General features: G+C 48.5%; 1 protein-coding gene across 8 annotated transcripts in view; it reads left to right on the top strand.

Moving 5' to 3' along the window:
* LDLRAD4 (low density lipoprotein receptor class A domain containing 4) overlaps positions 1-17,255 on the top strand; it is a 348,311-nt gene that overhangs the window by 136,590 nt on the left and 194,466 nt on the right. The gene's annotated exons all lie outside the window — the stretch shown is intronic.

The following is a 17,255-nucleotide window of genomic DNA, read 5'->3' as shown; positions in this document are numbered from 1 at the left end:
ATGGGGGCCTTGATCCTGGAGGCTTGGGGAGTCATGGCCTAGAGTGGTCATGGCCCAGTGAAACATGAGTGAAACAGCTATTTAAATGTAGATTCCAAAGAGCACACAAAATTGAGCTCTCTGGAACTATCTTCAGACGTCCAGCCTGGCAGGCTCAAAACCATGCCCTCGGTCTCCCCTTCATGGCTACACCTCAGTTATCTCAGTCACATGAGCTGCTCCTTCATGCAATGTCAGCCCCTCCCCTGGGCAGAGGTGACATGCAGGGCCGTGACACAAAACACCTCTATGAAGAACACCACCCCTCAAACTCTCCTCCCCATTTTCCAGGAGATAGCTGGGAGGAGAGGCATCTAGGAGATGCATGGAAAGAAGCTCCTAGAAGCAGTTCTGGGAGGAAGAGGGAGCAAGAAAAGAGAAGGAGGAGAGGACGGGACAGAGAACCTGAGGAAGAGTGGCACATGGTGCAAAATGCAGACTAGCCCAGAGTTGGGCACCTGGGTCAGTCTCTTCACCCTTCTGAGCCTGGCACTTTTCCGTCGTGGCTCATACTTAGACATCGTGTCCCGTCCTCACCACTCTTTGGGGGGTTCTGCAGCTCCTTTGCCCTGAGGGAAAGGAATCCTCCACCCCATCAGGATCCCACACTCACCTGAGTCTGGGGCCTTAGAACCATAGGCTCTGAGTAAGGGAAATCCCTAGGTTCTGCCTGGAGAACTCTCGGTAGTTAGGATAGTACCTGGCACATTATTTAAGGCCCACATGAATGGCAGCTGGCATTATGACTATTACTGCCCCGGCTGTGGTCACCTCCTTACACACTCATATATAGAGGAAGCACCCTCACTGCAAGGTTAGTTCAACCACCCTCTTGAGGCTACTTCCCTGCTCACATTTTCTTATCTTCCTTTTAACTCATAGTTTTACCGAGAACTCTTGTTTCCTTACGAATTTGGCCTCCTCGGGTACATCAGCCTACCTGAATAGTAATCATACTACTACTAGTAGCGAAATAATAACCATGGCTAATATTTTAGAGAACTTACTGCATGCTCTACCTGTGTTACCTCTGTCAGTCTTTCCAACAGCTCTGATGCCAGTGTTAGTGTGTTGGTGTTGCTGGTGCAGGGGCCACACTCAGAGTACCCAGGAGTCAGATCGAGCTGGTGGCCCTTCCAAATCTTCCAGCATGTGTGTGACCTCAGTTGCCCATAGGGTCACCTGGGGAGCCTTGCCACACTGCCTGGGTCTCACCCCCCTGAGATTGGGATTGACTTGGTCTCTGCATCACCCAGCCCTGCTAATTCAGGACCTGCATCCTAATAAGATCCCCAGGTGCTCAGTGCACATGGAAGTCTGGGAAGCACTGAGAGCTAACACTGCACAGAGAGGTGTTTAGAGGTGAGGGATGGGTTGGGAGAGTCAGTTCTTGAGAGAAGGAACCGACGTGTCCCATGCCTGTAAGAGGGATGATTGAATTAACTGATCTACCCATTCTTAAGGAAGCTGTGTTGAGTGTTAGTTCTCAGAGCTGGACACAGTACCGATACAACCTGTGGGACAATGGTTTTAGCTTCCCAATATCTCTGGGAAATAACCAGTAGTAAAATAAGGGAGTTGTAAGTACCCAGCCTTCTCTGGAGGTGGGTCCCGGTGGACTCAGCTCATCATTTTTATTCGTTGCCTGCTCTTCTCATCTTTCTTTGCGCACACAGTCGGTAAAAGTTACTTAAGGTGTAGGATGCAAGAGCTGCCCCTCTGTCCCTGCCCAAGCAGCTAGCTAAAACTGTGGTCTTAGATGGAGGTCAGTAGGAGGCTGGTGCCCACCCCCTTAGTTGGTTTGCTTTTTATATGTTCGTGGAGTATAGTCTTTTCTTATCCCAGGGCAACTAAAGATGCTAACGTCTTAGTTTTTGTAATTGAAGATAGATTAAGTTTGCTGATTCTCTCCAGGGGTCCTCAAACTTTTTAAACAGGGGGCCAGTTCACTGTCCCTCAGACCGTTGGAGGGCCGGACTATAGTTTAAAAAAAAACAAAACTATGAACAAATTCCTATGTGCACTGCGGGCCCGGGACGAGTCGGCTAAGCAGGACAGGCAGCGGCACCCGGCGGGCCGGATAAATGTCCTCGGCGGGCTGCATGTGGCCCGCGGGCCGTAGTTTGAGGACGCCTGCCTAGGCTCATGGAAAGGAGCCTTGCTTTAGATATCTTAAATGGTGAAGGGGTTAAGGCATTTTTCCTTGGCTTTTGTTTTAGGGCAAAACAAAAGATACTCTACAGTTAACCATACCTCCCCATGAAAAATATGTCAATTTGTATTTTGTTTGTGGATGGTGTTTAAGATTCCTCTTTAATAAGGACTTGGGGGCTGCAGCCTGGCTGGGAGGGAAGGCTGGGAGACCTGTGTGCAGCTGTGTTTGCCTGGCAAGCCCGTTGCCTCTTTGCAGTGCATGACATTCCCCTGGCGGGTGGTGGGAGCTTGCAAGGCCCCACTCCCCATGACACCGCTGGCCCACCCGTGTGGTTCGAAGTCTTCTCTTAAGTCTTGCTTCCTGTGTGAATGTAGATATACCCGCATGGATACATATTTCAAATTCAACTTCCCAATTATGATTTTCTTAGGCTAAATGTTGCAAAAAGAAATTTATATGTTGTTTTAAATTTTCTCAGTGCATGTAATTTAGAAATGATCTTAACCATTTAGATACTATTTTGTAACAAAAATTTAAATTTTCCCCCTTTATAAGTAATACCTGCTTATTATAAGAAAATTTGGAAAGCACATAAAAGTCTAAAAAAGAAAAATAATTACCCATGCAGAATATTGCCATTTTCATTAACATTTTGGCTTGCGTCCTTTCAATATTTTTTCCTGTGCAAAATTTTTCTCACAGGACTGTGTTCATAATATATATTCAATTTTATAACCGGATCATTCCCTTTTTAACATTACATTATGAGCATTATCTTTTAAATATGATTTAAAATTGCTTTATGATATTATTTTATGCATGTGTACTTGAATTTTAAAATTGTGCTTTTATTGTTGGATATTGGAGTTTTTGACAGCTTTTCCCCTTATAAATAATGCTTTGATGAATACTTTGTGCAAAAAACTCTTCTGAATATTGGGTTATTTCCATAGGACAAACTACGAGACACATAATTATTAAGTCCAAAGATGTGAACTTTATTAAGGTTTATGGTTGAATTTCCAAAGGGATTGGTTGGTCCTAGCTTCTGAGACTGCGCTGGGCTCAGTTTCTTCCAGTTGCCTGTTCACCGTCCCTGCCATTCCGCTGTGAGATGGAGCTGCCCTGCTGCCCTGCTGCCCTGCGGGGTGTCATGAGCTAATTCATGCTTGTGGAGCTTTGCAGCATGCTGCTGTAAGCTACCTGGGGCCCACCGTTAGGACGACAATGCTGGTATTTATTTCATCGGGGCGAAGGAAAGCTCAAGCAGCCTCAGTTTACTGTTTTTGTTCGTGTAGGCAGTTTTTCTGCGTGGCTGTAGTTCACGGAGGCAATGATGGAAAGACAGACTCCAGCACAATCAGACTCTTGTAGAAACAACCCCCCAGTGCTTCTGGGCGAATAGAAATGGGCATGCTTCCAGGACATGCCAGTCAGGCCTCCGCTGAGGCGTCCTAATGGTGATGGAGATTTCGTCTGAGGTTTATTGTGCTCTTGGTGGTGTGGAGAGCACCCTGCGCGAGTTATCACTATGTACATCCTAAAGAAGATGCTGGTTTGAGATCCTGCCTCCTCCCCACCCCCAGTGTCACTCTTAGATTCTGTAAAGGTTTTGCAGTATTTTCTTAGGTTCTCTGAATCATTTCATTCGATGTTTGAAAAAACATTTAAACTTGGATAACTAGGTAAATGAATTAAATTCCTTTAGGATTTGCAAGTCTTTCTTGATAAAAGAATAATCAGACCTAGTTGTTTAATAAATTAACTCCTACCCTTCACTCATAAAGAAGAAGGATAGGAGTTGTTTTGATCGATTTTAGGTATCGGAAAGAGAGCTATTTTATAGATGATGGCGACCAGGTTCACTTAGCTATTAATGAACAAAAAGGAAGCACTACTTAAATTGAATCGTTGGGATGCCTGTTTTTCTCCCGGAATTCGTTCACACTGGCAGGAGTGCTGGGACCCTTTCGGGGGGGATGTGGCCTTAACTGGAGGCGTGACTGGAGCCACACTGTTCCCAGGGCTCTGAAAGGCCCCGGAGGATCCTGGGTCACCCCCTTCCCACCACCCAGACCTTCAGCTTATTACTCATCCCTTCAAGGTCGCGCCCATGTGCTGATCCGTGGATGACCTCAGCCCACTCTCTGCACAGTTGCCAGGAGGAGATAGTGAACGCTGTTTCTCAATAAAAGGGATCAGGGGAATTTATGGCCAAATTCGGGAAGAAGACATTTGAATCGGGTTCTTTACTGCAGAACCTCACAGAGTTTAGTATGAGACTGCAACAAAATAGTTGGCAGATAGGCAGATAGTTGGCAGCATTTCCCAAGTGACAAGACCTTGAAGACGTTTTAGAAAGAAAACCACGGAAGGAGAGCTCCCCATAGCACGTGCTGCCGGTCTGTGGTGCTGCCGCCTCCAGTCGCAGTGCAGGTGTCCCTGTCCTGCCCGCTCTGGAGCCTAGTCTCCTAACAGGGCTGCGTTTCCTGAGCACGTTTACAGAGCTCCTGCCGGACAGATGTAAAGCGCTACAGCTGGAAAGAATGCAATGAGGCACTCTGCCTTCCTGCCTTCATTCTCTCCCCTCGCTAGGTCTGCTGTAAATACCTTCTCTTGCCCCCAAACTTTCTGGGGTTTCTTCTTGTTCCCTAAAAAGAGTCTGGACTCCTCATCCTGGACTGAAAGCAGATGCCTCTCCCTGGTACTTCAGTCCAGATGCCGTCATGAGCTCCGCCGTTAGCTGGTGCAGAGCAGGTGACCACGAGCGGTCGTGGAGTGGGGAGTGTGGTCCAGGGAGGCTGAGAACTTCTGCACAGCCCCGTGCCTGTCTGCTCAGGGACAGCTCCATCCATTTATATTCCATCGATATGGTTTCTGCCTCCACATTCCGTCACTCTCCCTGCCTGTCCTCAGAGATGGCCCTGGGTGATGGCTTCTTCTTCAGGGGCCTCATGGGCAGTGCATGGTGCAGTCACCAGGTCATGGGTGTTTGCCTCTGGGAGCCCAAGGTGGAGTCCCAGGGCTGCATCTCCTTAGTTCAGGACACTGTGCAAATATGAAACCCGAGAACAGGGATGCCAAAATAAACACGTGGAACCTCTGGGTGAATGCACTTCACCAGCAACAGTGAACGTGGTAACATGGGCACGTTCCCCTTTCAGCGGGCTGTGGTGTTTTAGGCTGTTTCCAGGGCGTGTAAGGCAGCTTCCTTTTGGTTCCAGAAGCAGGATGACAGTGCATGTTCCACGCACCTGAAGGCAGTGCCGGCTCAGGGTTCCATCAGAAGTAAGAGGAGAAACCAGGCTGGTCTTATCCTCTAAGCCTATTTTTTTTTCTTTTGTGATAAAATTTCAGAAAATGAAGGGTGTTTTCCTTGCCCTTTTGGAATTATGCTAACACTGATTTCAGATTTGATATTTCACAGAGCTGACATAAGGAATAAAGAGGAATTGTTTTCTATGCCAGGAGTTTGCACATATGCGGTCTCATTCAGTTCTTGTGACAGTGCTGGGAGCTGTGCCGGTTCTCCCAGGTGTATCGGGAAGGGACAGCACAGGCCCCGAGAGGGCCTGCTCGAGGCCACAGCGACTAGTGGCCACAGCGCCAGAGTTGAGACCCAGGTCTGTCTGTGATGGAGCTGCATCCTGCATCTCCCTCTGTGCTGCCTCAGCTTCCTTCAAGCACGTGGGAGAGCAGAGAATAACAGGCTACTTCCTTCAGAATCCAGAGCAGGGTGAGAGAGACATACAGGGGGCGTGGGGGGGGGGCGGGGGGGGGGGGAGAGGGAGGGAGGGAGAGAGACGGGAAATTGAAACTCTAAACTAAACTTGCATATTAAGCATTTGTCAGAGCGTGGTGTCTGTGCTCTGACTTGGTAAATGCAGACTTTTACATGTCTGTCTTTTAACAACCTCCCCAGTTGTTAGGTCATTCTGCTTTTAGAATTATTTCCTTGCCCTTCCGGAAGTACGCCATCATAATTTCTAGATCACCTATGATTGTCTTGCATCTCCTTGTGTAATATTACTTGAGTTTCTTCTTTCCTCACTCCTGCCTCACACCAGCTTCTGGCACCCGAGTCTCCTGGGACTCGGTCTCCATTTCCTGGCTTGTGCTATGACTTCCAGCCGCTCTGCATACCTGGCTCCAGGTGTTGCCTGCATCTTCCCACCCTGGATCACTTCGTGGACACAGCCCTCTGATAGCCTGTCCCTAGGCGGATGCGTGTGCCAGGAGTGCCATTTCCAAGGCAGAAGTGCGTGAACGGCACTGGCCCTGCCCACCCTGCCCACCGCTCCTACTGTGAGTTGTCTTTGCCACTGAAGCTGTCAGCTCCTTTTTCTTTTATTAAACATCCAGCTGATCCTCACTGATTACTTCCCGCTGTTGTCTAGTCTTGACTACGTATACCGAGAATAAGGCATGTGGTGAGGGTCTGGAGAGAGAGTACATGATAGTTAGTGAGTCTCACTGTGTGCCAAGCAATGTTCTAAGCCAGCGGTCGCCAACCTTTCGGACCTCACGGACCACCAGTGGTCTGTGGACCACCGGCTGGCGACCACTGCTCTAAGCAACTTTCTATATAGAAGCACTTACAATCTCACATAAACCTCAAAGCAATTCTGTAAAATAGGTGCTGTTATGAAGCCCTTTGACAGATGAGGAAACTGAGGCACGAAGTTAAGTCAAGGTTATGCCCCCGGTAAGGTGAGTGGCTGGGATTAGAACCTGCAGCCTCCGGAGTCAGCACACATGAGTGGACTCCCCAGCCTTTGTGAGGAAGCATTTCCCTTCCAGCTTCTCAGTGGCCACAGAGACCTATGATCCAGATGCTGCGCTCGGAGAGGCGGTTTCATTCACGGAGAAGTGCATATTGCAGTTGTATATTTAAGAGGTCTTAGCTTGTAAGGACATTTTCTTGACATAAAAAGGATAAATTCATAGCCTGCGTGCAAACAGTGGTTTCCAGTATACGGACTTGCAGCCCTCTTTACCTTCTCTAATTCTGGGCTCCGTTAGACCACACGGGAGTGTGTCTCGTCTCTGTGACGGTCTGTCGGGTGTTTGGGATCGGGGTGCGGAAGCCCTGGAGCACCCGTTTCTCCCTGGGCTGCGCTGTGTGCGGCCTGGGGCAGCATGCATCCTTGAACGGTCTAGCGGGTATGTTTTCAGTGCAGACCTTGTTTCTCACAAAGTCTCCCCCCGCTTTAAAAAACATACAATGAACAACAGAAATATTTCAGTTACTTGGCTATGTCGGCTGATATTCTAGATGGAAGAGGATCTGTCTCCTGCTTCTGGTTTGTTCCTGCCTCGTGGTGCTCCATTCAGGGCTTGGACACTGGACAGCAGCTGAGCACCACGAGATTCTCCTGGATCTGGAGCAGGAGGGTTCCAGTCCCGCTCTAGACAATGCAGACCACGCTCTCCCCACCCCCTGCACGGGGCCACTTGTCTGTGCCGGGGACACAGCAGGGATAGGAGAGCGTGGACTCAGGCTCATAAGGCATGGGTTGATCTAAGTCCTGCAACCTGGGATGTTACTTAATCTAGACCTCAGGTTTTGTTTTGTTTTGCCTGTGAAATTGGAGTCATGATCACAACTCCATACACCTGTGATAGCTAAAGAGTGGGCCTAGGGCCATGGGGTCGGCAAACTGCGGCTCGCCAGCTACATGCGGATCTTTGGCCCCTTGAGTGTGGCTCTTCCACAAAATACCACGGCCTGGGCGAGTCTATTTTGAAGAAGTGGTGTTAGAAGAAGTTTAAGTTTAAAAAATTTGGCTCTCAAAAGAAATTTCAATCATTGTACTGTTGATATTTGGCTCTGTTGACTAGTGAGTTTGCCGACCACTGGGGACCTAGGTGATAGTGCTGGACAGGGCCACCGGTTTCCCTTCATGGCACGGCTGCTAGAAAGACCTGGGAGCTGTGTCGTGAGTGTCCTGGAGTCCTTGATGTGGAGGCAGGACTCAGAGACAGCTCGTCCCGGGCGAGAGTTCTCCAACTGGGCCCAGGCCTCTGCCCGCTGTCGCCTCCTTCAGTTTTTATTTCATGTGTGTGTGGCACATTCCCAGAGGGGTGTGCGGCAGGGACACACATTGCAAGTGACACCTAGCTGTGTAGCTGCGTGTGCATGTTGCTGGCACTGTTTTGGTGGTTGAGGTGCTGGGACCTGCTGGCCGTATGGGGGCAGGAGATTATGGGTGGGTTTGACGGGTAATTCTGTCTCTGCCCTGCACTTCTCTGGGTTTGTGATGTGGGAAGTCATAGAATAGGACCTAGTACACAGTCCGCTGTTTCTTTATCCAGCTTTGAACTTTACCTGTTGTTTTTGTGGCGGGGGAGCAGCTATTTGGTCACAACTATTTTCTAATGTTAAATATTGATGTGTTGGCGTGAGATATTTGACTAACCCGAGGAAACACCGACACTGGGAAAATGCACCTTGTTGCCGTTCGTTCTCTCCTGAGAGGTCCCCCAGGGCTGTCCTCTCTGCCTTGGGATTGTGCCCCTCCTCCCCCGTCACTTGCCCACACTGTTGTCTGTTCCCTCAAGAAGCTGTTTTCTTGGAATGTAACCCAAGCAGCGAGGACACACTGGAGTGGTGGACCCGCAAGCACCTTCGCAAACATTTTATTTCTCTGAAACCAGCCTCATCTGTAAGATGAGAAACATATGAACGAACGCCCACTTTCCTAGGTGGGGATACGGAGCCCTCTTTTTAAAAAGCGTATGGAAAGTACTGTATAAATTTCAAAACGTTACACAAGAGCTAACAAACCTAATAATGATGTTTAGATAACCAAGAGCCCTTTTCACTGCTCAAAAATGTACCAGTGTGGACGATCAGCGTGTACTTATGTGATCGCTGTACCCATGGCCAATTGCCGACTAAAGGAGCGACTCCTCTCAGGTAGGCACCACCTCCCTCAGGGTTTGTCGTGAGGGTTAATGAGATCTCAGCAAACTGCCTTGCACCAACTCTTGATGCACATACAAGTGAACGTTGACTGCAGTTAAAGTTTGTTATTTTTTAAATTTAAGGTTTATAAATAAAATTACCCACCATATAAATATGGTGTTGCAGTGGAATATGCCTCAGCCACAAAAAGAATGAAATATTCCCATTTGCAGATATGGTGCCGATGGATGGACCTAGAGAGTATGATGGTAAGTGAAATAAGTCAGACGGAGAAGGAAAATACCATATGACTTCACTTATATTGGAATCTAAAGGACAAAGTAAATGAATAAACAAAACAGAAACAGACTCATAGATACAGAGAACAAACTGATGGTTACCAGAGGGGAGTGGGGCTGGGGAGCTGGGTGGAAAGGTGAATCTCTGTGGATTAAGAAGTACAAATTGGTAGTAATAGTCACAGGGAAAGTAGAGCACAGGGAATATAGTCAGTAATACTGTAATAACTATGTTTGCTGCCAGGTGGGTACTAGAATTATTGGAGGGACCACTGTGTAAATTATATAAATGTCTGGCCACTATGCTGTACTCCTGAGACCAATCCTGTATAATAAAAGGCTAATATACAAATTGACCGAATGGTGGAACGACCGGTTGCTATGACGCACACTGACCACCAGGGGGCAGATGCTCAACACAGAAGCTGCCCCCTGGTGGTCAGTGTGCTCCCACAGGGGGAGCGCTGCTCAGCCAGAAGCCGGGCTCAAGGCTGGTGAGCGCAGCGGCGGTGGCGGGAGCCTCTCCCGCCTCCGAGGCAGCGCTAAGGAGTGGGCCTAAGCCAGCAGGCAGACATCCCCCGAGGGGTCCCAGACTGCGAGAGGGCACAGGCGAGGCTGAGGGACCCCCCTCCCCCAGTGCACAAATGTCGTGCACCGGGCCTCTAGTATAACATAATATTGAATGTCAACTGTAATTAGGGGGGAAAAGGCTAAGAAAGGGAAATAATAAATTTTCACTTTGGAAAAACAAACAAGAAACTCATCAGACTTTGTTTTTGGTTTGGTTTTTTAAATCTGTGAAGGTCTTGATCCCCAATGACACCACAGGTGAGTACCTTGTCTTCCGGGCTTCACTGAAGCGCCTTTAGTTGTGACTGTATTTGTTGTCTCTCTGTTGTTAACCACTTACTCTTGGCCAAGGATGGAGGAGCAATGAAGATTAATGTGGCGTCTCTCCTAACCTCAGTGTCCTGTTTTATTAGAAGAGATAACTAACCCGTGTGCACAGAATAGCTACAACACAAAGCAGAGAGTTCTGAGTGCTATGCCATGCACTGCTGAAGTGCTCTGGGGATTCCCAGGAGGCAGGCTCCTGGGCGGCTTAGGAAGACTGAGCTGAGCTGGCGCCCAGGGAGGTTCCAGGCAGAAGAGGAGGGAGATTAAGGCAGAAGCCGTGCAGGCCCAGGTGACTCTGTGGCCAGGAGTTTGTGGAGGCGGGTGGGCAGTCGGAGCGAGGGTTGGCATTGATGTGGAGGTGAATAAAGAGCCTTTGAAGGTTTCAAGCCGCAGTGTCCCTGAAAGAGGGGAGGCAGGGGGACCAGGTAGAGGGAAGTCTGTGCTTGGTCGTAGATTATGCTCAGCTCCGGGGCGTGTTTTTTTAGTCCCCTTCTTGCCCCCCCCCCCCCCCCCCACCTTGGTGTTCCTGGGCAAGGCTTACCGGCTTTTTTTTGTGTGTGTCTGTTTATCTCAAAGGCACACTCTCTTCATTTGAGCATAAAGAACTTATTCCCTGATGCTCAAAGCCAGAAGTGTGGGGAGATTTATGAACACCTGTCAGCACTCAGGGGTGGAAAGAGGGTTGTGCTGCTTAAAACAAAACAAAACACAAAAGAGTTAAGATATGTATATCATAAATTTAGCTCTTCCTGCAAAGTGGAACAACCTGCAGATAATACGTTGCATAAGTTGAGCTGATGGAATGTTATTTTCTTGCCAGAGATTGCATTGTTTTACAAGCCATATGTGCTCCTTATCCGGCGTGTAGTTCAGGTGGCTGTGAGATGACAGACAACTTTGTGGGATTTGCTCAGCTTGGGGTTTTGGGAGAGGGAATAAGAATGACCAAAACCAAGTTGGGATTGACGTTCACATCTTTGGGTGTGGGTGTGTGGTGGGTGGCAGACTTTGTGTACCTTCCTTAAAAAGAAAATGATCGCCCAAGGAGGCTATCAAAATATTAGAGCCTCCCAGCAGAGGAACTAAATGTTAACGAATTAAGTGGCATCACCTTGCTTCATTCATGTGAACCACTGCACCTAAACATGACTGCTGTGTGACCTCTGGGGCTGAGGCTGTGCCACTGAGTGGAGACCACATTTATTGACTTCATCTGTAGTGTCTGTGGAGCTTCCAGTATGTGCCGAGTGCTGGAGGGGGAGCTCCCGGGGCGTGTGAAGCCTGAGAGGTGACCCAGACAAGGGAGGAGACAATTGTCTCTACGGTGACCATTTCTAGGGCACCGCACAGCTTACACAGCAGAGGCCCCTGCACTGCATCAGGGGCATTAGGAAAGGGCTTTCCATAAACAATGACTTCTAAAAAGAGATCAGAAATAGGACTTGGTTGAATGAAGGAGTAGGTTGGGTGGGGCAGAATCCCGGGAAAACTGGACAGCAGGACCAACAGCCGCGAGATGAGTGGGGTGAGCCTGGGCAGTGGCTCTGTCCAGCCAGAGCTTAGCGGTTGCAAGGGATGGGAGGGGGCAGTGGAGACTGACCAGGTGGGTGGGACCCAGATGGTGGTAGTGGCTGTGGTCAGAAGGGATGTGCACTGAGAGACAATGCAAAGATAGGCTCTTGAACGATGATTAACTGGAAGTAGAGTGTGAGGGAGAAGAAAAGTCAAAGCTGACTCTGAGGTGTCCGGCTGAGGCCCCTGGAGGACAGGTGGGTGATCTCCTGAGCCAGGTAATGTAGGAGGAAGAGGGGGTATTGTGGGGAAGACCTCGTCTTGGGCGTATTGATTTTGAGGTGCTTCGGGACATCATGGTGGAAATGGTGGATACGAACCTGCATGTCCAACTGTAAACAGGGCTGGATGAGGAGTTGGGAGCAGCAGTCTGTGGCCCGCGGCTCTGTATGTACAGCAAATACCCGCCTCCCCGCCTTACAGAAAGCTTCTGGGGAAAGCGGCCCATTTCACAGCTTGTCTTCCTCCGTGAACACTGACGCTGCCTCAGCCCCAGCACCTCCCTTCTTGTTCTGCTTCGCTCTGAGCCCCCCAGCCCGGAGCTGCCCTTCCCTGCAAACCATGCTGTGGCTAGTGTGTTCCTGCAGGAGCTGAGGCCGGCTCTCCTTGCTGTCTGAACCTGCAGCACAGGACAGTGGGTGCCAGCTTTGCTGAAGGCTGCAGAGTCAGCAGGACCACAGGATAGGAGGAGACTCTTCAAATGGACACTTAATACACCAAATGAAGGTGATTTACAGAACTTGAGAGAAAAGCAAGTTAATTCTTCACAGATGATCCTCTCCTGGGGACAGCCCACTCCTGCCCTTTCTTTCCTGTCTAGAGGTTGGCTCTGTCTCTACCTCTTCAGAAACAGAGTCCCCTCCTCCTTCATGGAGTCCTTCCCTGTAAGCCTCTGTTTTCCTTCTAGGGCCCCGCCCCCCCCCTCCCCCCCCATTTCCTACCTACATGTCTTGCCCTGGGATCCATCCCCTTTCCTTCCGGAGCGGGCTACAGGCCATGTGGGCTCTGTCATTAGGTGGAGCATTGCTGCCTGGTGCATGGTGGTGGCGCCCCCAGTGTATTTCTCTTTGATGTCTCTGGGCCAGTTTGAGATGACGCTGTGTCCTTTGTTTGCCCGAGGCTTCAGTTCTCTGGATGACTGGTGTACACACACACCGCACACTCACACACCTCCGAGGACCTCCCATTTTATTTCCCGGAGGCAGTTTTTGCTATATCTTATAATAGGGCAGAAATGTAATACAAACATACATGTTGCAAAACAGTTTAGATTCTAAGTCATTTCCGTTACTCTTCCTCTTATTGTCTTGCTCGATGTAAAGAGCATTTCAGGCTTAGAGAGCCAATCAGCATTGGTTCTCTATTGATTATATTGAACTTTATGCCAGGCACTGGGCTAGGCACTGAGAATATATAGTAAACTGACATACAAAACTGGGAAACAGGTTCTTTAATAAAAAACTGCATTGTTTACTTGGATGACAGGCTTTGGCTTCTTCAGGACAGCATGCCCTTGTCTTATATATTTTTGTACAATTAACTTACCATTCAGCGTGGAACAAAACGAGGGGGGAACATCTAAGACTTGGTGATTTTATTTCTCCATGTAAAAAAGTGCCAGGAGGATGTTTCATGTACTTCCTATGTACTCCCTGGAGGCCTTAAGAAATTTCCATTTCCAGCAGCTGGCATTTGGGCTTGGGTCAAAGTGCAGAGGGGTGAGAGTAGGGCTGCCTCCCTCCTCCCCCCCTCCATACCCCCCCCCCCCCCGCCTGCCCTAAGGAAGCTGGGACTCTGTACTCAGTGCTCGGTGTGGAGTTCAGAGTTGCTGGCAGTAGATAAAGCCCCTTTGCTTATGGAGCCCAGTTCACAGGTGAGCAGAGAAGACTCTTAGATGGGGTAACAGGGAAGGAGCCATGCCAAAATGGTGAAAAGAGGATTTATGATGGGGGCCCATGACGGAAACAAACCCAGTGTGTTCAAATGTATTTTTACAAGTTGATCATGATTGATTACATGCATATGGAAGCAGATATTTCTCTTTCTTTTCCCCCCTCATATAGTTTCTAAAAACACTTGGACCAGTAGGAAGCCTTACTTTTAGCTTAAGGATGATGAAGAAATGGACATGGTTTATTTTTAATTTTTATTTTTAAAAGTATTTTTATTTCAGAGAGGAAGGGGGGGAGAGAGGAGAGAGAGAGAGAGAGAGAGAGAGAGAGAGAGAGAGAGAGAGAGGTCAATGATGAGAGAATCATTGATCGGCTGCCTCCTGCATGCCTCATACCGGGGACTGAGCCCACAACTCGGGCATGTGCCGTGACCAGGAATAGAACTGTGGCCTCCTGGTTCATAGGTCAATGCTTAACCACTGAGCCATGCCGGCCAGGTGGTCATGGTTTATTTATGGGTCCATGACATGAGGACCACTCTTAGATTTATTCATTTAACACAGTTATTGAACACTTGCTCTGTATCAGGTACTGTAGTGGGGATCGAAGGCAGAGATAGCCCCTGCACTCAAGGAGTTTACAAGTTGACCAGGGAGACAGAGAACAAAGAAACAGACAAACATATCATGTGTTTTCAGATAGCAATCAAGTCCTGTAGAAAATAAAGCGGGGAAGAAGAGAGTGATGTGGAATAACTCTTATTGACTGGATGATCAGGGAAGGCCTTTCTAAGGAAAAGGGAGGGAGAGAGTTCTGGGCAGAGGGCCCAGCAAGTGCCGAGGGCTTGGGCTTGAACGGAGTTGGTGTTTGAGGAACAGCAGGTAGCTGCCCCATGGTCAGGTGCCCAGGAGTAGGCTGGGCAGATGGGTGGCCACTGTGCTTTTGTTTTACATTGTTTTGATTCCCATCGTTCTTTCTAGAGGGCGGAAGACTGAGTAAGTATCTGTACATTTCAGCTAGCACTGTTTGCTTTGTATTTAGTGCATTTAAATTATGTCTTTTTTTGAATCATTGCTTTCAAAAATTATTCATCTCCCAAAAAGTCCACTAGAAGGGTGCATATATTCAAGGTCAGTTCTTGAATGTCAATTCCTGTATTTTCTGGCACTTTCTAAACACACCACTCAGACATGTTGATACAAACGTGAGAGAAACAACTGCATGTGGTGGCTAAGCACATTCTCATTGTTAGTCACTGAGAAATGTGGGGACACAGCCAGTCTAGCTCCATGTGATGAGCGTCTCGGGTCCGGGGAGAGCCTGGGCTTCTCTCCAGCAGAGTTCAAGGGACACGAGAGACTTTTCGCTCCGTCTTGGCACGCCCAGCTTTGTCCCTCAAGTGCAGGCTGCAGTCACGTGGGGCCAGACATGTAGAGAATGGGATCTGCATCCCACCCTCGTTCTCCTCCTCCAAAGCGGGCCCACCTAAGCCAACACCGAGGCTATTTCTTATTGTACACTCTGTCAAAATGCCACCCCTTTGGCAGGTACCACGAGTTCATGCTGGAACTTATTTCTCTTAGGTTCCAGACTCACTTCACCAGAGTAGCGCGTCCTTATCTGGGACAGCTAAATAATAAAAAAGCGGTGGGAATCAGTTCCAGTGGCACTTTGCCAAATCAGTTTTTAATCTTGTCATACTTTATCTCTTCTCACTTAACAGGAGAACATCTGATGCACTTTTCATGATATTTTCAGCATTAAATACAGCATTTAAAAAAGATATGAACCAAAAATATCCTTTGTCCTTCTCTTCCAGCTCTTCTCTTGAGGCTTTCGGCTCTGGTTCTTTTTTGCTTGTAACCACATGAGTTTCCTTGTTTTTGTGAAGAAGTCAGGTACAGCCTGTTGCCCTTCCTTCAAAATCAAAGCTGCTGGGATTGGAATTCATATTTTAATTATTAACATCCCATTTTCAGAAACTCAATTGCTTAGCAATGGTAGTTGCCCAGCAGCTAAATTTTGAATGATAAGATTTGTATCGTTAGTAACTTGAACAGTTTTTATAATCTAGATATGTTTCTGAAACATGTTTCGCATTGCAGGGATTTTTAATTAAAAATAAATGTATGAGAAAGTTTAACATCTCTTGGATATTTAAGTGAAAAACATTGTTACTTTTGGGCCGTCAAATCTGTCTTCAGCTTGCAGTTTTGGGAGCTCAGAGCAGGAGGGAGCCCACACAGCCCTCATTCCTGTAGCTCTTGCGAGGGTGGCTTCATTATTTGCCACAAAGTAAACTCTCTGAACACCAGGCTCATCTTTATGCAAAAAGCACAAAATCTCTTTGTAAACAGTTCTTTGGGGGGTCACCCTTGACCATGGGTAATTGAAATTCACCTGTAGCTCAAACTCCAGATGAGATTTTGGGGACATCTTTGCATGGAGTCCCAGAAATGCTGGTTTACTCCTCACCTAAGAGATTGTTCACATTTCCAGGGCACACATAGTCTCTGATGGCCTGAAAAAGACCTGTCATTTGCATTTGTTCAGTAAGATGGGGAATAGACTAAAGCAGTGGTCGGCAAACTGTGGCTCGCGAGCCACGTGCGGCTCATGAGCCGAGGTTTGCCTCTCTGTTGACTAATGAGTTTGCCGACCACTGACCTAGACTCTCAATTCCAATAATTACAGGCTGTTGTTCCTTGTGATTAAGCCCCTAAAGGAAATGACCTTTCTCCAGATGATTTTCTTCCCAACGAACGGGGTTTGTGCGTTTCTCTCTCTTGCAGGTGGTGTGCCTGGGTTAAGTCTGTTCTCAAGAGCAGCAGGGAGGGTCCCAAACCTGCTCTGCTGAGGATGGGGGGTGGGTGCTTTCTCTTTGGGGCGCTGTGTCTCCTCTGTGCTCAGGACTGTGGGAGGGAGCCGGCTGTGCTCCCAGCGCTGTGAGGCACCTGGACTGCAGAGGAGAGCTGACTTGTTTTTGACACAGCCGCCAGGGATAATATTTGAAGGGGACACACCTCCAGCTTACCAGAGGGGTAAACCTAATCCCTCCCAAGACAGTCTTGGCAATCCCTTGGAGTTTGCTATATTGTTTTTCACACTGGATTCCAATTCTCCAAGGCTGTGGCCTGGAGACAAGGACTGCTGGCTGCCCCATCAGTCAGTGGGTGGGTGGGCGGGCGTGTCTGCCTGGAGGGGGTCCTTACCTGAAGCTTCATGTTCGTCCCAGTGGAGACAGAGCCTTCCAGGATGGTGGGTGGATAGGGTTTGGCTCCCGGCCTCATCTCCGCCATGCTTTGCCCACTGTGGGGGTCGTTGGTGTTTGGCTCTATAGTGGCATTAGTCACTCAGTGACTTGCAGGTCAGACAGATAAAGGAGGATCTGCCAGATCTTCATGAATGACATGGGGGTACGTGGGGCTTTGATTCTTTGTGGTGATGGAAACTGCTGGATTGAAGGAAAGGTCGAGGAAAAGGATTCAGAGCAG

This window comes from Plecotus auritus, assembly GCF_963455305.1.
Source record: "Plecotus auritus genome assembly, chromosome: 8".
Lineage (NCBI taxonomy): Eukaryota > Metazoa > Chordata > Mammalia > Chiroptera > Vespertilionidae > Plecotus > Plecotus auritus.
This window is presented reverse-complemented; position numbering and strand designations above follow the sequence as displayed.